We start from the raw sequence: 21,516 nt of genomic DNA on the forward strand, positions 1-21,516 counted from the left end.
GCGAAAAACACATGAAAGGACACCCTCTGTTTGCTCCTCTAGGCACCTACTCCGCCACTCTTATGGAAATATAATTACTTTTATTTTTATTAAAGCACAAACAAGTTCAAGCAATTATTACCAATGGGGTTTCTCTGGTAGGAGTAGCTACTGCACGTCACCTTGTGTTGGGACGTTGCAGGTTCAAAACCCAAGTGTATAGCAGCATGCTATAAAAAACAAAATTTCAAGCAATTACAAGGAACTCCTCCCGTTAATTCGGTCAGCCGAGGCGACGTGTCCTTTCTCCATGGACATGATCAGAGGTGATCCACCTGCCACGATTTCCAAACAAAACCGAGTGAGTTTGAACCGGTCACCCTTTCCTTTGATGGTAAGGACCCCCCCCCTTGTCCGAAGTCCACAAATCCTCTTTCCTGATAGGGTGGTGTGTGTTCTCTCCCAAAGACGCACCGAATGCCACAATGCGTGTTTGGGGGTCCAAATGAGCGCAACGTATGTAAGTACATGGGGGTTCGTATTCCCGTGTGTTGGCATCACTTAGCATCGGAGTCTGGTGTGGTTGCAAAGACTTAAGTACCCTTTCTTTCTATTCTTGCCATGAAATGACGGCTCGAGAAAATGACAAAAATGTCCATTCAAAAAAAGGGAAACAACGGTTCAAAAAAAAGACAAAAATGTCATCCATCCAGAGAGTCGAGGATGTTGTTGACTCTTCAAAGTCTAAACATCGAAATGAACATGAAGCGCTCTCTCTATCTTTTCTGTTTGAACTTTTCATCATCATCTTCCTTCTTTCTCTCTCTCTAGAGAGAGAGAAGAAATTAAATGAGGCAAAGAGTCGGTGATCCGATGGTGATTGTCATCCTCTTTCTGCTAGCAGTAGCCGAAATGCTACCCTCATCTAGCGGGAAACCGACTGCGGTGGCCCCTCATCTGCCTTTGAGAGACACCTACAACAAAATCTTCCTCCAGTACACCTACAACAGAGCCTTTCAAAATACAATCTATCTACCCCCTACATCAGCAATACTTCCGATCAGGGCTATGTCCAGGCTACCCTGACATTGCTCAACACGGGCGTCGGGAATGACACGTTACTCCCCGGCTTCTCCATCACAGACCTCAAGACTGCCATCAAGACGGCTAAAAACTACAGTCTGATCAAGGCGAAGATCGTGCTCAAGGGGGCAGTGTTCGGCATCGCGATTTACGAAAATCGCGTAGCATAAAAAAATGGCAAATTGCAAAATCGAGGAGCGATTTATGAAAATCGCGTAGCAAAAAAAAAATGGCAAATCGCTATATCGAGTAGCGATTTACGAAAATCGCGTAGCGAAAAAATGGCCAATCGCTAAATTGTGTAGCGATTTACAAAAATCATGTAGCGAAAAAAATGGAAAATCGCTAAATCGAGTAGCAATTTACGAAGCGTAGCAAGAAAAAAATACAGAAAATTGCGGGAAAGGGTGTTACAAAAATCTCGAGCAAGAAACAACCGAAGGAAACATATGAGCGCTACGATCAAACAAAACACTTTATTGATCTTTTTCGACAGTTACAAGAGGGAAAGAAAATAAAGAATTTATACAAGCGGGACGCTCGTCGGGAGGAGCCCCCAGACCCTCATTCTTTAAGGGCAAAAACTCTAAATCAGGCTTCACAACTCATCAAGTTGAACCATGCTACAACCAATGCATAGGTCAGTCGGTGCTTGATGGAGTAGTGTAGGATCAGCTGCTGGATGTGCACAGAGGCAGAAAGAGAAGGGAGAGAAAGAGAGGGTTGATGTTCATGGCCTTTTTAAGGGGGGATTCCTTTCTCGAATAATCCTGCAGTGCAGGGACTGAGTCTTAAGTAACCATCTTCGGGGTACTTAAGTCTTTGCAACCGCTCCTTTTCTAGAATCATCGTTTTTATGGCACCCATGGAGAAAAGGGTACTTAAGTCTTTGCAACTGCACCAGACTTCGACGCTAACTGATGCTGACAAATATGAGGATACGAGCTGCACGTGCTTACATACGTGGCGCCCATTGGGACCCCCAAACAAGAAATGTAGCTAACGACCATCTTGGGAGGAGGGGGGGCATATAACATGCTTCGCTCTTTCCCACACACAAAAAAATGCCTTTCTCTCACAACGTGCCCTGCATCTCGCATGCTTCAACCTGAAACATATATACATATCTCAAATGCTTCCTTCCTTCCTTCCTTCCCTCTTATTGTTTGTTCCAAATGCCCTTGCTGCACAGCACGGGTCAGTCAGGGTAGGTGCCGCTGCTGCATCCGAGCCACCGCCTACGTATCCACATGGATCCTCGGCTCACCGCCCTCGCCATCATCCTCATGGTCACCTTGGCCTCCTCCTATGCCTCCGCCCCCACTGCCGCACCTTCTAATTCCTCCCCTCCATCTGTCCCTGCCGGCGGAGATGCCTCCTCGCCCGCGATGTCCCCCGACAGAGGCGTGGTCGACAGAGTGTTGGGCTCCCCATTGCCCATTGTGCTCCCCCCGCCTAGCCCGCCTGCTGCAAATGCGCGGACGGCCACCAGCCCCAACGTTGCTTCGACCCTCAAGATGCAGGCCGCTGCCGTCGCCGGTTTGGCACTCTCTGTTTCTTTGTTCGTATGAGCACCCCTCGTGGGCCGATGGGCCTACTACCGCTCTGCTCACTTCTTCTTGATGTTGTTGGTGCAAACCCTTTTCGTTCTTTGCTGTAAACTTCTTGTATTCTTTACGTGTTGTGTCGTCTCGCGTCACCAAAAAGATTTATATCGGCCAGTATATGGTTTCTTGTCCCTATGTTTTTTTATTGATAAATCCCTCTCTCTCTCTTGATTTATATCTCACCTGTTGGGTAGGAATTGACGCTGTATCGCAAAGATGGTGGGTGATAAGGTGCAGCAGCACACTAAAAGTGTGCAATCACATTGCAGCTAATCCACTCCTTGGTAGTAGTAAGTAGGGGTATCAGCAGATACGACCCCACCCGTCGATGGTGAGTCCAGACTAGATCCAACTAAGAGGTAATTTTGGTTCAGATCTAGATCAGATCAGATCTTTCATGGAAAAATCATTCCCTGATTCGATAAAGATTATATAGACCAGGCCTAATTTATACTTCATAGGCTTGCCTCCTAAACATGACACTCTCCTTCCACTATGTATCCTTTGCCTAGATCATCAATACACTTAGTATACCCTTTTCATTCAGCGCATATTTTAATTTCCACTTTAGTGTAAGTTTTAACTACTTCTAGATTGACTAATGTTTCCAACTCTTTTGAGGTCAATTAGTTGGAGTCGTCTCTAGTCGTAATGCTCCCAGTGTTGTTGCACAATGTCATCCTAGAATGCTTCCCACACATATTTTAACCAAGCATCAAATGCAGTTTGCACCTTCACTTCACGACTCGAGACTCTAATACAATCTTGATATCCAACATTATTTTCTAAGGTTCTAACTTCTTGGGGAGGTGGATGCAAAGGATCAGGGTCATTATAGGACCCTATTGACCCAGTGTTGTTTAATTCTTCACAATTATAAGAGCCTTCTTCATCTAGCATGATTATAATAGTGGCATCCCCAAGATGGATTTTATGGAGCAGAGAAGTTAGTGAATTTGGCAAATTCTAGAGATCTTCACTTTCTGCCTCAAAACTTATAATGGTTCCCCTTTAAATAAAGTGGGGAGGTGGTCTAGTAATGACAATATCTTCAATCTTTGATTTGCCTTTGCCTTTATAGCCCAATTCTTCTCACTACAAGAAAACAAGTAATTACTGATGATATTTATCCTCGGCAATATATGATTTATGGTAGCCAATAACATCAACAATGATAAATATCATTGCTCAGGTCATCGACCCTTTATAATCATTTATAGTACTCTTTTCGACGATATTTATATATTGTCATTTATCTAAAAATAAATTCAACGATATGATATTAGTCGGTATAAAACGATCGACTCTAGAATGTTGTCCATAATAAGAATTAAAGGTGATGACATTTATCATCAGCTATACTAAATAAAACCAATGATAAATATCATCGCTTATATTATTGAAATCTGATGATAAATATCATCGGTTATATTTTAAAAGTCAATGATAATTATCATTGTAGAGATATTAAAAAATCACATATGTTCAAATAGCCGACGATAATATCATTAGTTATAGTAATTAAATGCGATGATAAATATCATCGAGCAAATTTAATAACACTAACAATATTTATTATCAGTTCTCTCTTAAAGGCGATGATAATTATCATCATATTTATATAAAAAAATATATGTCAAAAATATTTGATGATAAACATTGTTGGATATAGATTTAATTCAACAATAATTATCATCATATATATTGAAAAGTCATATATGTTCAAATAGCCCACAATAAATATCGTTAGTTAGATTAAGAAAACCAATGATAAATATCATTGCTAGTAATTTTGATATAGTCAATGATAAATATCATCAGAAAAAGTCTAAAAAATTATATTTTTATTGGAATGGAATCGTGCAAATTTACATAAAACTTTTATATAATTTGATGAAAACTCGCTCAATCAGAAGAAAAATTGCAAGGAATCATGAAAATGCACTTAGAACTTTTGCATAGTTTGATAAAAATTAGCACAATTAGAAGGAAAATTGCATGAAATCATGCAAATTTGGATAGAACTTCTGCATAGTTTGATCAAAATTCACTCAATTAGAAGGAAATGTGCATGGAATCATGCGAATTTTCAAAAAAAATTCTGCATAGTTTGATGAAAAATGTGCATGGAATCATGCGAATTTTCAAAAAACTTTTGCATAGTTTGATGGAAAATGTGCATGGAATCATGCAAATTTTCAAAAAACTTCTGCATAGTTTGATGGAAATTTGCATGAAATCGTGTGAATTTCCCTATTCTTACATAAATTGCTCTTCGATTATTATAGAACACTTAAATTATTATAGAAAAATATAACACTTCAAACTCAACTATTACAACAACTTCAAACTTCAATTCAAGTTTCATATTTCTCTATTATTATAGAAATTGCTCTTCAATTCAAATAACTAGGCATATACAATTGAAAACAGCCCATAATAGCAATTATTATAACAATTTTAATAATGCATAATAAGAGGTTCTAATTATAATTAGTAAAATATAAGAATGTGCACTATATCCTCATACACAAACATCTTATATTTGCTTAATAGAACATTCTATGTATGATCAACCTAAATAGCAGAAACAAAAAATAAACTTCAATTGTTACAAACCCCAAATCATCAATCAAACACTAAAATACATCATGAATTTTTTTTCATTCACTTTCTTTTCATCAAAGAAAAAACAAGGACAAAGCAAAATCATCCAAATCTAGCACGTGTCCACACCTGCATAAAAAAAATTGAACATGAGGATCTCGGTGCAATGTGAAAAATCATAGAACATAGAAAATAAAATATATATTTAGTAAACAAACCTGAGTAACTAACTACATAAAGATACATGCATAAAGGAAAAGTTATTAAACTGGCATTATAATGTCTTTTAGCTGGTATGAAAAAATAGTAAAACACTAGCATGTTATTATTCAAAACTGAAATTGTTTAATAATACATTTTAGTTTGAACTTCATGATTGCTCTAAAATTGTTTCAACCATTCTCTCAAAATGCACCAGCCTAGCTTCCATTCCCTCAAACTGCGTCAACTTAGCTTCCATATTAACCATTGTACCCTTTAAGGTGTCCAACTCTTCTTTCATGGTGCCTAACTCTTCTTTGGTGGTTGCCAACTCCTCTTGAGTTGATTGAAGCACATGCTTAAGCGCATTGCTTGATGTATTGTTAGAAGATGATGCTTATGTACTGAGGATCTCTTTAAGTATCACAAAAATTTTCATATTGGAGTTTTGTGATGCTAACTGTGTCATCTCATGCTGCAACATGAACATATACTTGAATTAGTTATAGTCAAAACACATTTACATATACAAGACCATGAAATGATTAAATTACTTACATAATTGTTGGATGCAGTCTCACTCAAAAAGTCATTGTCAGTATTTGTGTGGGTTAATCTATACATCTTAATCAACTCAATTTATTCTCTTAAAGCATTGCTCTAAACATGAGAGAGCAAAATTAAGTTATAATTTATGGTCATATAGAAATGAATTGATCTCTCTAACATGAACAAATTTCTATCATACACCTATGAAATCAAATGATTATACCTTCTCTCTTTTATGTCACATATATAATTTTGCCCCACTAGTATGACTGACCTCCAATCTAGTTCTATTGGATTTGTTTCTTTCACACTTGGCCTGGATGAAATGAAGATCAATTGTTATATATATATATATATATATATCAAATACATATATCCTCCAATAGGCAGTTTACCATCCATTTTGGATCGCTAAAGAATTTGTTGCACATATCCTCCCACCGTGCATTGAAAATATGCTTTGGAACATTGGTTATGGCTTCGTCCTTAATCGCATATCCCTTATATGTATTGTTGTAATCATGATGGATCTCTCTATAGGCTCAAGCAAACTTAACATTTAAGGTTTTTTTGTCCTCTAATCGATTTATGTCCAAAATGAAGTCGGGCTGAAACATATAACAAAATAGCTAAGAGATGAAGGTTGATTCACCGTACTAAAATAGAAAAGATAGGCAATGCTGCAATAGGGCATGATACTTACCAATATCAAGTCCTGCAACTCCTTTTTGTGTGCTTCAAGGACATTCTTCAAAGATATATGATAAAGTTTTGAATGCTCATGCACAATGTATGTCATCTGCCTAGCAAATATAGGAGCGTTCGGGCACTGCGCTGCCTATGATCCATCTGAGATACTAAGTAGGATAGGGCCTTTTTACCTTAACCATGCAAACCTTATGCATGTGTTCTTGCCTTGAGGTACCCTCGTAGATGGTATGACTGCATAGACAAGTATATATGGTTAAAATACCTTGAATCAAGGTGTTATATATGAAAAAAGAGATATAATTAACATTAAAAGGACCACTTATATGCAACACTGCTCGATGCACCATGGTTAAAGGATGGTGCCTCTGGAAAAGATCGTTATCTGACTCATCAAACGAAGATGCTGATATCCCCTGACCCTATGCGTCGTTGCCAAGATGAGTGAAAGGAAGCACCAAAGTATTCGCAATAGCTGCCCTGCTTCGTGAACCTCGAGCAAATCATTTTTTCTCTCGTCATCTATTTTTCATTAAAAAATGATATTAGATAAACAAAATAACAGTTTATACACAGTTATATATAGAGTGAATTTGTTTGAATGATTATATTCAAATGAATCAAATACTTTCAAACTCAAAAATACTAAAACAAGCTTGACAATAGTTCAGACAAATAGCATGGCAATTCAATGAAGACATGACTAAGCATAATTCACCTAACTGAATTTTAAAGGTATACACACCATTGTAAGATTAAATGCATAAAAAGTTAAGGCACATTTGTGCTAATAATGAGGATTTAATACTAGGAACTGAACCAAAAAAATTATATTTGACATACAACTCCAATTTATTTGACTAAAAATCCTAGTTCAAAAACACAAGCAAAATATGCAATTATATAACCAACAAACATGATAGAGTAAAACTAAAGAGCCACAATAAAGTTGTCATGAGTAATAAAAGCACAAAATGTGGGCATTAAACAGACAACAAGGAGCATGCAACTGAATATAAATGAGGATAGACATCAAATACAAAGTATATGAAGAGAGAAAGAAACATGTTTTTGTGAGAAGGTATGCATGCCCCATTAATTCGGATCACCAGTAGAGTCTGCACTTAAATCCATAGAATCTTCATCCTCATCATCAAAGTATGTCTCCACGAGCCTAGATGCGCCTTCTTCTTAACCATCGTAAGATGTTTCATTGTTGGTCCAATCTTCTTCTATTTCTACTTCATGATGGGTGTCTATCGGGTCAATTTGTACTTCAACTAGATTGCCATCATCTCTATGTAATGATGACTCTTCATCATCATATTGAATATTTAACAAATTAGCATCTTCATCATCAAATTCAATATTATAACCATCCTTAGTGTACTCTATCAATTCATCTTATTCATGTTCACTTACTACGTCAGAAACATTGTATATGTGTTTTGGAGATATTTTTTGCACCCCATGCCAACTATTGTCCAATTTGGTATCAAGAAGGTAAAAGCACTGTATATAGGAATGGCAGTGGACCGGGGGACAATGGGGCTCCGCCATGCCTCGCCCCATTTGGATCGGGGATGAAGGGCATGAAACAGGGATGGAGGCGAGGAAGAAGGTTAAAATCTATCCCTGTGCGAGGATGGAGGAGGGGATGGACTTAAGCTTTTCCCCACCCTGCCCCATCCCCGTCCCAATCCTCGCCTAGCCCTGCCCCATCCTTAATCCTTTAAGGGATGACTATAGACTAAAGGGAAATGGGGGCTCTGCCTCGCCCTTGTTTGGACCAAAAGGTTCGGATTTTGAAACGGGGCGGGAGTGGAGACCTTGTCCCCCGCCCCGATCCACTGCCATCCCTAATTGTGTAGCTTGATATAAAAAAAATGGTTGATTAGCATACCATGTCCGAGATAGATTCACACTTGTAAAGTAAGCATCTTGTCTCATTCACGTACAAGACCAAGTGTTTAACCAATTATATTTGAACAAAAATGTTGTATGTCCTTCTATATAACATAGAACATAAACATTCATCAAAATACTTAATAGTCAATGTTGCATGTATCATTCTTACATGAAACAACAACACCACTATTTTGGTAATAACAATAATTTTCATGATCCTTTGTATGAAACGTATTCTTGTTCATGATACAACCCGAGAACTTGAGGACCTCATGATCAGGGCCGTAAGCAAGAGCACGTACTTGTTGACTAACCTCTCATCCATTCAGTTGATGTATGTTAAACTTTAACCAAACTTCAAACTCATCTTGATGCTTACGTTCAACATCTATAGCAAAGCTCTCTCTTGCAATCTCCTATTTATGTTCACCACATTAAAAATAGATAAGATATGGAAAACAACCAAACTATATATTCTATTTCACTTAAGGAACATCAAGGGAAAATGTACCTAATGTAATCCTGAATTTCTGTGCAATTATCTAGTACATACCATCAAGCCCTAGCTAGAGAAACATCATCCAGTGGTGCCAACTTGAAGGCTCATAACCCACGAGTTCATTGAGAGAAAATAGATAAGCTTGCAGTATCCTCAACCAGCAAATCATCATAGTTACACTCTTCACGGTTATGTCTTGTTTTAATTTCATGTAGATACATGAAACAAAAATTCAACCATTTATCTGAGACATATGCCTCTGTAATTGATCATTATGGATGTGCTCTGTTCCTTAGAAAATGGTTAAGTTTCTCAAGATATCATTCAATTGGATACATCCAACAAAATTATACAAGTCTTATAAGCTCAGACTCCTGAGGTAAATGAACTGCTAGATGCACCATAATGTCAATGAATGAAGACAAAAATATCTTTCCCAATTTGCAAAGGATCAAAGTTATATCATCCTTTATGCGTGTCAAGACATCTACTTTTAAAGTCCTAGCACACAATTCTTTGAAGAATATGCTCAACTCAGATAAAGATGAATTACAACAGGCAGTAAGCACTGAATGAAAATATAACAATCATGACTCTTCATTCCCATCATCTCACTATCGTTAATGTTCACACAATGATCGATGTTAGATGCGTAGCCATCAGAAAATTTTACCTCTTTCAACCAACAAAGGCAGTCAGTTTTCTCTGGTCCTACCAATGTGAATGTTGCCACCGGCATATATGTAAACATACCACTACTTTGTAAATGCAAATTTTGATGTACGACCATTGCATATAGATATTTTCATGTATTTTCATTGTCTTTTGTTTTAAGATCTAACAGTACACTTAACACATTGTCACTTACATTTTTTTTAATATGCATGGCATCTAAGTTGTGCCTTAACTTCAATGTCAACCAGTAAGGCAATTCTCATAAGTTACATCTCTTGGTCCAATTCAAATTGATCTCGCTATGCTTCAGCCTTCTTGTATTCTTCCCAAACGGCTTATGTGGAAGTGCCAACTGCTTAATTAACACCTCAGTTTCAAATAATTCTTTCAGTGCTATCCTACTCTCGATAGTGCCATCAAATAAATTCTTTTGCCTTCATCATGGATGATCTCTAGGTAAGTATCGCCGATGTCCCAACTAACACGTTTTTTTGTCAAACTTGAGCCATTTGTATTATATATCCTTGTTACATGTGGGGTACACAAGTTTACTCTTAGTAGACCATCCAGATAAGTTTACATATATAGGGAAATCATTTATGGTCCACAAGAGTGACACATGAAATTGAAATGTTTAATATATGAATGTATCATACACATGTAAGTCATGGTATCACAATTCTTTCATATCTTCAATGAGCGGCCACAAATAGACATATTTTTGGTTGTCAGGTGCCCTATGTTCTAGAATAAGCAGGGACAACATCATGGATGGTGATTTTATAAACCTCTAAGGGGAAATTATATAGAATTAACACTACAGGCCACATGAAGCCATCACTTGCCAAGCCAAGTCATACATTATGGGGATCTGCTGTAAAAATGCTATGTTCTTTGTTGAACTCTTTCCAAACTATAGAATCAACTAGATGCCTTAGGTGAATCTCATCGTCTATATGTCCTTCCTTGTGCCACCTCATTGTCTTTGCAGCATCTTTTGACATAAACAATCGTCTCAACATAGGCTAAAATGAAAAGTATCACAAAACCTTTTGAGGTAACCTCTTATGCTTACTGTCATGACATTATAACCTCTTATGCTTACTATCATGACATTTTTCATAGTACCATCTTTCAGTATGGCGCTTCGAGCATTCATCAGCATTAGCATTTTTCTTTCAAAATCATACATAATTATTCTTGCAGGCATGTATTTTCTCATACCTAAAACCCAGGTTCTTTTTGTACCTATTTGCTTCATAAAATGACTTTGGCAAGTTGACCCACTCACGGAGCGCATCCCTTAACAAGTCAATCAACATATCAAATGATTTGTTACTCCAATTGTTAAGTTTCTTCAAATATTGTAGCCTAATGATGAAAGAGAGTTTTGAGAACTTCTTATATCCTGAATAAAGTTCACACTGAGACAAGTCCCATAATTTGTCAAACAATTTTTCTTTGTTATCATTGTTTGTTACACCTAATGTAGTAGAAGATTGGACGAGGTTAGAAGTCATGCGTGATGCAGACCCGAGTGAAAACCTAGCTATCGAGGTAGGAGAGTCCAGTCGATGTGCATGGCAAAGGATCACAGCAGAGTCAGGATGAGTACAAGGAAGAACAACCATCGTACGGGCAGCATGGGCACGCTAGAGGTGCAGTGGACAAGGTAGTTTATGCATGTGCACAACACGTGTGTGATAGTAGTCAGTAGTGTACATGGATGGCGCAATGCCAGTCAATAGAATAAGATCGTCAACCATGGGATTTGAAGCTTGGGCCGCCCAAGCCATGGCGCCAATGCTTAAGTCAACAATATAAATAGGTCAAGTTTGTAAATTTTGATCATTATGTACTTTTTGAAATTTAAGAAATGGAATGCGATTATTTTGGGCTACTAAATTAGGAGATTGGCCTCTTGAAGAGAAATTGGCTTCTTAAGGGATTCATGAATTGCTTGAAAAGATTTTACATCATCTTCTATTTGTTCTAGTTCACCGGAAAGCTCACTCATCGATTCCTTAAAGAAATTTTGGTATCCTATCAGATTTCTGCAAAGCACAGTCTACTGTCATTCAAACGTCTACTTGCTTCTAACCATCCTAAGAGCTATAGTCTAGCTCTAGATCGTCGATCATCGTCCTCCAGCTAAGTGCAATAACTGAGTCCTAACTTTCTATATTTGTAGTATAGTGTCTTCGATATATACTATTGCACTGCAAAAACTATTGGAATGCCTTGCAACCTCAATTTGTACTCACCGAGTGGTTTCTTCCATCTTAAGACCAAATCAACTTGCGTATGCATCTAGTGACATTGAGCGCTTGCTCATTGCACTTATTCCTTGACCCGAGCTAAGGGAATTGGAAAATGTTTCCTTGTTATTGCATTTATGATTTGCCTTAGATATTACCGTTAATCTTATATGACAGTCACCGAGGCGATGTGATCAACACCTGCACTGAAGCTTAGCAGAACTAGTAGCTATCCATGACAGCAACTACTTCTTGTGCCAATAACTCAGTCCTTACTTTCCGTATTTGTAGTATAGTGTCTTCAGTATACACTATTGCACTACAGGAACGATCGAAATGCCTTGCAACCTCAATTTGTACTCATCGAGTGCTAGTGTAGATATGACCACGTTTCTTCCATCTCAAGACCGAATCAACTTGCGTATGCATCCAGTGACATTGAGCACTTGCTTATTGCACTGATTCCTTGGCTTGAGCTAAGTGCATTGGCAAAAGTTTCCTTGTTATTGCATTTCTGATTTTCCTTAGATATTACTGTTAATCTTCTATGACAGTCATCGAGGTGACGCGATCAAGACCTACACCGAAGCTTAGTAGAACTAGTAGCTATCCGTGAGAGCAACTACTTCTTGTGCTTGTGTGCAGATCATTCTGCGGAAGCTGGCACCTACATGCGCAACGATTTGCAATGCCTGCGAGCATTGATTATCAATTAAGCGCCTGCATGCACCAGTCACAGTTGATGCCTTGGTGCACATGTTTTCATCGACGCTTGCGTGCGCTTTACCTGAATAGCGATTGTGTGCACAACTGACACCCATGCCTATGTGTGCTATCACATCGATGTTTGTGTGCATGAAAGTTTTGTGCCTGCGTGTGCTAAGCTGAAAAGAGCATATGTGTGCATCGTGTGCACAACAATCAAAGTCGCAGTGCGGTGTGAGAATCCTGGAAGTAGCGCAATATTTGGTATTAGAGCAACATGCTGCCGAAAGCGATATCGCTTAAAGGAGTTCTTGATCAGCTACAACAACGCATCAAAGAATGCATGGATGAAGCATTGGCCCGAACCTCTTCCGTAGAGGGAAAAATGGACCAGGTGGATAGGCGAATGACTGGTGTTGAGATGCAGCTAGCATTACTACAACAACAGTTCATGGTTGTCATCGTTGCAAAATTTTTTCCTTTTCTTTTCCTCCTTTTGAGGGGAAAGAAGAGAAGAGAAACTCTTTGCAAGGTCTCACTTGACCTTTTGAAAAAGATGTTTTGAAATTACTCACCTACGTTTTAAAATTTTGTGAGAAAATGGAGAGACGGGATTCGCTCATCGGTAGAGGTTCAACCGTTCCTGGCGCCTTTACAAGAGGTAATTGAGCCAAGGATCGAATTCATGCCTTTGACTTGCCTAAATTAATCTAAGTGATTATTCTCAAAATCCTAAATCATTACGTTGTCCGCGTGGAAAATTGCATAAAATGGTAACACATGCTTGGCAACGACAGGATAATGGATTGATTATTGGACTTTGTCATTGTATTGTTCCACTAAACAATGTGCCCACGCCAATGCTATTAAAATTGATTCAGTCTAATTCGAATCGAACGACACTTCACTGAAATATATATTATAGAGAGAGAGAGAGAGAGAGAGAGAGTAGAGCATAGGTGCTTATGCTTAATGGGTTTTTCTGCTCTTTCGGTATTTTTTCGCTTCTCATTCGAATCCTATGTCGCTTCCTTCTTTGCTTCTTAGGTCGCTTCCGAGACACTTCCTGGTTCGTTCCTAAGTCGTCCTGCGCTTCCCGCTTCCTAAAATTTTAGAAGTGCCTCGCTTCCCGCTTCTGCTTCCCGTATCGCTTCCCGCTCCCGCTTCCTCGACTGGCAACTCTGCTCATGTTGTGCACATCGGCGCGTGAGGGCCTCACTAGGAGCGTCATGGTTGGGCCCTTCTTCGTGGCTGGAGGGGACAATCTGTTTCCTCAATTCAAGCAAAAGGCACCACCAGCACCACCCCAGTCTCATAAAGACATTATGTAACTTGGATACCATGGCCTCATTTTTTATGTGCTAGTTTTGGTTTCTATTGATTAGAATTTGCAAAATCTATGATCTTGCTGTAATTTAAACTTGTTACTTTAAAATTCTCTCAAATTTTTTACTTGAATTGTGTACTGGGATTTTTCTATCCAGAAAACAGTTCCTATGTCCAAAAAAGAAGCTTCATATATGCCACTTGGACCGAGGGATAGGGTCAAGGTTTTGTCCGTGAGAGAGAAATTACCAATTACCATTCAATCAAGTCATGAAGTTTACACACCCATGACTGTTAGAGTGCACTCAAGTTGGGTGTCCTTTTCTGTATGGTTCTGAAGAACATTTTGCTCTTTTTAACCCCTTGTGCATATTTGCTTTTTTGGTATGTTGCAATGATTTTTTTATCTTAGGGTTATTTACTCTTGTAATAAATCTGCTTTGAAATGAGAATCAAAGATGAGGCCTAATATCTCTCTCTTTCTTACCACCTGTTTTCCTCTTCTCATTTCTCCCACTTAATCTCATTTTCTTACCTACTTTCTGGTGTAATACCACAAGAAATATTGCCCAAGTGACTGAACATTTGGTTAGTAGTGGTAAATCAAGAGCCTCAACATGATTCAATGGCACAGTTTCTAGACTTCAGTCCAACCAAGTCTGCATATTCAAAAGCTACAAGAAATCCCTGTTCATGGATTTGACATTAACAGACATGGATCAGAATCCAGCTGCTATTTTTTATGACGTTCAGACCTCAGATCCAACTATTTGCTGCCTGGGCCAGGAAGAATGGACCCTTATACTTGTCAGAATGGAACTATGTTAGGACTCAAACTAATGTGTGTGTTTGTGTGTGTACACATGGCCATATTCTTGTGTTCTAACTTTTGTTAACTGCCATGTCATACCAAGCGAATCTGCATCGTGTGTCCCATTCTCGCATCCGTATCTATGTGATAGATCTTTCTTGGCTGCCAAAGAGTTAGGTTGGGAAAGAGCAATTGAAAATAATGATGCTTTGCTAGCTTGCATTTTATTCTGTGTAGTTACTACATCCTAAAGCATGATTGACCTAATCTTATTTCATGATAACAAAATAATTAATCGCCACCAAGACAACTTGTGTCCTCGCACGAAGCTAGTTATGTCAAGCCTGCGATTGCATTAGCGCTACTTGTCTCAGGACTTATTTATAGGATGTGATTAAAGTTTCCATGGTCATTTGCCACTGCCCCCGACCTCCTTTACCCAGGCAAGTGCTGGCATTAGTAGGAAAACCCCACTGATGCCGAGTTACCTTATAAATTAGTCTTTTTGATATACTAATTACTTAAACTGCTATATCTTCCTGGTCTAATTTGCTTCACACAAATTAGTTGATATAGCTCATTGCCGATTCACTGAGACATTTCTTGACCCTTTTGTTTTTTATTCAATGGAGTATATTTAGTTTCAGTATTCTTCACCCTTTAGTTTGTGTGAACTATTGATGAAAATGTTGGAAATAAAGCAACAAACTAGAGAAGAAGATTGTTCTCTAGAATGAAAAACACACAGAAATGGTGCAAGAGAAGGAGAAGGCTACAAAAGGCTTCAATACATTCCAATGACTTGTCAAAATGAGGATACATGGCTGCTATATATATAGCATTCAAGCCCAACTAGAATTTAATTACATAATAAATTCCTACCATAGAAAAACTAAAAGACTATTACATTTTCAAGGAAAAGAAATAAATGAGAGAGGAACCCAAAGAGTTGCATAAAAAACTGCAAATAGCCTTAATGTAAAACGAGTTCCCAAAATGAGGGAGGAATACGAAGAGTCTAGCTTATAATTCCAACAAGCCTTAAAGTAAAATGAGTTTCCCAAAAATGAGGGAGGAATACGAAGAGTCTAGCTTATAATTGCAACAACCCCTCTTAAGCTAGACTATAACGACACCTAATTTCTCTCTCAATTTATTGAAAGTTTCATTCTTCAATGCTTTTGTAAAGATATCAGCCACTTGGTCTTGGGTCTTGCAAAACTTGACATTGACATCTCCATCTTTGACCAAGTCTTTAATGAAATGATACTTGATTCGAATATGCTTGCTTTTGCAATGAAAAACTGGATTTTTGGTGAGTGCTATGGCTGAACTATTGTCACAAAACAAAGAAGTGCTTTCCCATTGAGGATGCTTCAGCTCATGAAGAATCCACCTTAGCCAAAGAACTTGACAACTAGAAAGAGCCAATGAAATATACTCAGCTTTGGTTGTGGAGAGAGCAACAACAACTTGCTTCTTCGATGCCCACGAGATTACACCTGAGCCAATGTGAAAAACGAAACCTAAAGTGCTTTTACTATCATCTCTATTTCCACCCCAATCACTATCACAAAAACCCACCAATTTTGAATATTCGACACATTTATAATGAATTCCATAATTGATAGTGCCACGCACATATCTCAAGATTCTTTTGCCTATGTCCCAATGAGTATTAGAAGGAGATTCCATGAATCTGCTAATCATGCTGACAGCAAACATAAGATCAGGTCTTGTAGCAGTCAAGTCCATAAGGCTACCAACAAGGCTTCTATAGAGAGTTGCATCGATCTTTCTCTCACCATCATTTTTGCTAAGTTTCAGTCCAACTTCCATAGGAGTATTAAGAGGTGTAGCACCCTCCATTCTGAACTTCTTTAATATATTTTCAGCATACCTTTTTTGAGATATGAATATTCCATCTTCGGCTTGCTTTACTTCAATGCCCAGAAAAAAATGGAGAAGCCCCATGTCAGTCATTTCGAATTCGTGCATCATATCCTTCTTGAAATTTTCACACATGCTTGCACTAGTGCCGGTAATTATTAAATCATCAACATATAAGCATATGACTAAGAACTCCCCTTGATTGCCTTCTTTGATGAACAGAGTATGCTCAAAAGGACACCGTTTGAATCCATTCCTCAAGAAGTATCCATCAATGCGACTATACCAAGCCCTTGGCGCTTGTTTTAGCCCATATAAAGCCTTCTTTAATCGACACACTTTGTTTTCTTCACCCTTCTTTACATAACCCGGAGGTTGATCAATATACACTTCTTCTTCAAGGAGACCATTCAAGAATGTTGATTTTACATCCATTTAAAAGACCTTTCATTTTCTTTGAGCAGCCAAAGTTAACAACATGTGAATTGTTTCAAGGCGAGCCACAGAAGCAAAGACTTCATTAAAATCAACGCCATACCTTTGCTTGTAACCTTTTACCACCAGCCGAGCTTTGCATTTTTCAACTTCTCCATTTGAGTTGAATTTTGTTTTATATACCCACTTGACGCCAATAGATTTGTGTCCATTTGGGAGCTCAGTCAACTCCCAAGTATGATTTCTTTCAATGGAGTCCGTTTCTTGATTCATAGCAATTCTCCACTTCTCTTCTTGAGATGCTTCTTCATAAGTAATTGGATCGGCGTCCGCAAATAAAGCAAAATTCACCAAGTCTTCCGCAAGATTTTTTCTTGCTGTTCCATAAATTTCTTGAAGACTTCTTGTCTTCATAGGAGGAGATTCATAACTCCTTGAAGATGAGGAAGATGGTGATAAATGTGTAGATGGAGAGAAGAGTGAAGTATCTCCATCACCACTTGGCTCATGACTCTCTTCCTTATTGATGAAATGTGAATTTTTATTTTCATTCTCGTCATCCCAATTCCAAGATTCTTCTTCACTGAATTTTACATCTTTGCTTATGATAATTTTCTTGGTGATTGGATTGTAAAGCTTATAAGCCTTTGAGCATTCACTGTACCCAACGATGATACATTTTTCAGATTTATCTTCAACCTTGCTCCTTCGTTCATCAGAAATATGAGAATAACACATGCTGCCAAATACTTTCAAGTGAGCAACACATGGTTTTTGCCCACTCCAAGCTTCTTGAGCAGTTAGGTCTTGAACACTTTTAGTGGGGGCACGATTAAGAAGATAGATAGCACATGCCACTGATTCAGCCCAAAATATGTTAGGCATACCTTTAGGTTTCAACATACATCTTGCCATCTCCATGATCGTGCGATTCTTCCTTTCCGCAATGCCATTTTGATGAGGTGTGTACCGAGTAGTCAACTGATGACGGATGCCCTTCTTTTTCAAGAATTCCTCAAACTCATTGGACATATATTCAGCCCCACGATCAGTACGCAAGGTTTTAATAGAAAGATCACTTTGCTTTTCAACAAATGTCATAAATTGCTTAAAATATTTGAACACCTCAGATTTTTCTTTTAGAAAATAAACCCATGTCTTTCGACTGAAGTCATCAATGAATGTTAAAAAATAATGATTACCTCCAATAGATGTGGTGCGCATAGGGCCGCATAGATCAGAATGAACCAACTCAAGTGGTTTTGATGCTCGCCAAGATTTACCAACAGGAAAAGAGTCTCTATGATGTTTCCCAAGAACACAACCTTCACAAATTTTGTCTTGCTAATGAATGTCAGGCATGCCTCTGACCATATGTTTTTTGCACATAAGAGATAAAGAACTGAAGTTCAAATGTCCATATCGAAGATGCCACAACCATGATGGATCTTTAATAATAGTATTGAAGCAAGGAAGAGCAGCATTTTGAAATATAAATGGAAACATTTTGTTTTGAGTCATTTTCACCTCGGCTATGACAACATTCTTCTTGTCCTTAATTTCACATATTTCTCCTTTGAAATGAAGATCATATCCTTTTAGAATAAGTTGCCCAACACTCAAAAGATTGTGTTTGAGGCCTGGAACATAGAAAACATTGGTGACGTGCTTGCTGCCATGGTTAGTTTTAACAAGAATATCACCACGTCCCTTGACAACAAGCCTATTATCATCACCTGTTCTAACTTCAGTTTGAACCATTTCATTTAAGTCCACAAATAATTTTTTGTTTCCAGTCATGTGGTTACTACAACCACTATCAATATACCATACTTCATCATGTGTTTCGTCTTTGGTATCACAAGCAAGAAAGAGAATATCATCATCAAGAATTTCATTTTTCTCATGCATGAAAGTTACCTCCTTTTGGTTTTCTTCTGTCAATCGCTTTCTACAAAATTTTATGGTGTGACCATACTTCTGACAATGAAAGCATTGAACTTGTGAGAGAGAGCGACCATGACCTCGACCTCGACCTCTACCTTGACCTCTTCCTCGCATAGAATAAGATGAATCACAAGCATCTTCTTTCGTTTCTTGATTTCTACCACCTCCATATCCTCTTCCTCTTTCTCTTCGTCCTCGAGCACCACCACGAATAGAGAATTGTGTCTGAAAAGCTTGTTCAATTTAAGGATAATCAAATTGCTTTATACGAAGTTCATGGGATTGAAGTGATCCCATTAAACTATCAATGGACAAGGTGGATAAGTCTTTGGATTCTTCTATAGAAACAACAATATGTTCAAACTTGCGAGTTAAGCTCCTCAATATTTTTTCAACAACTCTTTGATCTTCAAGTTTTTCACCATTTACTCGCATTTGATTAACAATGGAGAAGACTTGATTGAAAAAAGCTTCAATCGTTTCAGATTCCTTCATTTTTAAAGAATCAAATTCACTTCTTAGAGTTTGTAGTCTCACCATTTTTACCTTGTCTTCTCCTTTGTATGTTGTATAGAGAGTATCCCATGCTACCTTTGCCGACTCCGCCGAGGATATCCTTTCGAAAATGGCTTCATCAACAGCTTGATAAATATAGAACAAAGCTTTATTGTTCTTCTTCCGGTTTTCCTTCAACTCAGTTTGTTGTCGTTGAGTGATGCCCTCCACATTTTTCATCTCATCGAAGCCACTTTCAACGATTTCCCATAGATCTTGAGAGCCAAAGAACGCCTTCATTTGAATACTCCACTTGTTGTAATTTTTCCCAGCAAAGCAAGGAACTTGTGGTTGCACCATATTGTTGGAAGCCATCCTAACTCTGATACCACTATGTTGGAAATAAAGCAACAAACTAGAGAAGAAGATTGTTCTCTAGAATGAAAAACACACAGAAATGGTGCAAGAGAAGAAGAAGGCTACAAAAGGCTTCAATACATTCCAATGACTTGTCAAAATGAGGATACATGGCTGCTATATATATAGCATTCAAGCCCAACTAGAATTTAATTACATAATAAATTCCTACCATAGAAAAACTAAAAGACTATTACATTTTCAAGGAAAAGAAATAAATGAGAGAGGAACCCAAAGAGTTGCATAGAAAACTGCAAATAGCCTTAATGTAAAACGAGTTCCCAAAATGAGGGAGGAATACGAAGAGTCTAGCTTATAATTCCAACAAGTCTTAAAGTAAAATGAGTTTCCCAAAAATGAGGGAGGAATACAAAGAGTCTAGCTTATAATTCCAACAGGAAATAGTTTGGCAGTTTGCTGCAGCTTTCACCTATCGTGGAATAGTAGCTTCTTTGCATTACTAACCTATCCATGCATTAATTGAGCATAATATTCTGTGATTCCACAGATGAGACATCTTTCTGACTTTGTTTTTCTTTGGTTTTCTGTCTTTTCTAGAAAACTTACTGTTAACAGCAGACCAAAAAACTGTGAAACTTGTAGACTTTGGTTTAGCAAGGGAGGAGACTTTAACAGAAATGATGACAACAGAGACAGGCACATACCGATGGATGGCTCCAGAGGTATTGGTTGCTTGCTTCCCTTCTTTTTTCCTTCTTTTTCTTTCTCTTTGCATGTAAGCTTCACTGATATCCTCAACGTTTTGGTGATTATAGCATTTTCTTGTATGTGTTATAGTTGTACAACACAGTAACTTTAAGGCATGGAGACAAAAAACACTACAATAAAAAAGTTGATGCCTACAGTTTTGCAATGGTACTATAGGATCTGGTACACAATCGTATTCCATTTGAAGGCATGTCAAATTTGCAAGCAGCATATGTTGCTGCCTTCAAAGTATTTTTTTTCTTATACTTTGATTTTTCCCTCTTTGCATTAGATCTGTGGATATAGTCAGTTTTTCTCAAAACTGAAAAACACTCCATTTATGTGCAGAATGTTAGGCCTAGTGCAGACAACCTTCCCAAGGATATGGCTTTACTTTTGACATCATGCTGGCAAGAAGACCCCAATTCCCGACCCAACTTCAGCCAAATTGTTAAGATGCTCCAAGATTTTTTATACACTATCGCACCTCAAATTCCTGCAGTTCCTGCTAGGTATTCCTCTGAAAATGAAGTCATACCTCCAGAATCTCCTGGAACTAGATCTTTGATGGTTGTACGGGATGATTTAGGTGAAACACCAACAAACAAACCAAGAGGTTTCTTCTTTTGCCTCAGCCAGTGTTGTTGATATCTAATGCATAAAAGGATCTTCTTGGAAGTGCTTTCCAGGGTAAGTGAAGCTTGAGGT

The 21,516-nt window shown here is 38.0% G+C and overlaps 1 pseudogene; it reads left to right on the plus strand.

Annotated features, from left to right (window-relative positions):
• The first annotated feature begins 2,312 nt into the window (after nt 1–2,312).
• Nucleotides 2,313–21,456, plus strand: LOC149829611 (uncharacterized; annotated as a pseudogene).
• The last annotated feature ends 60 nt before the right edge of the window (nt 21,457–21,516 follow it).

The sequence above is a fragment of the Nuphar pumila genome, chromosome 8 (genome assembly GCF_984573655.1).
Source record: "Nuphar pumila chromosome 8, dmNupPumi1.hap1.1, whole genome shotgun sequence".
NCBI lineage: Eukaryota > Viridiplantae > Streptophyta > Magnoliopsida > Nymphaeales > Nymphaeaceae > Nuphar > Nuphar pumila.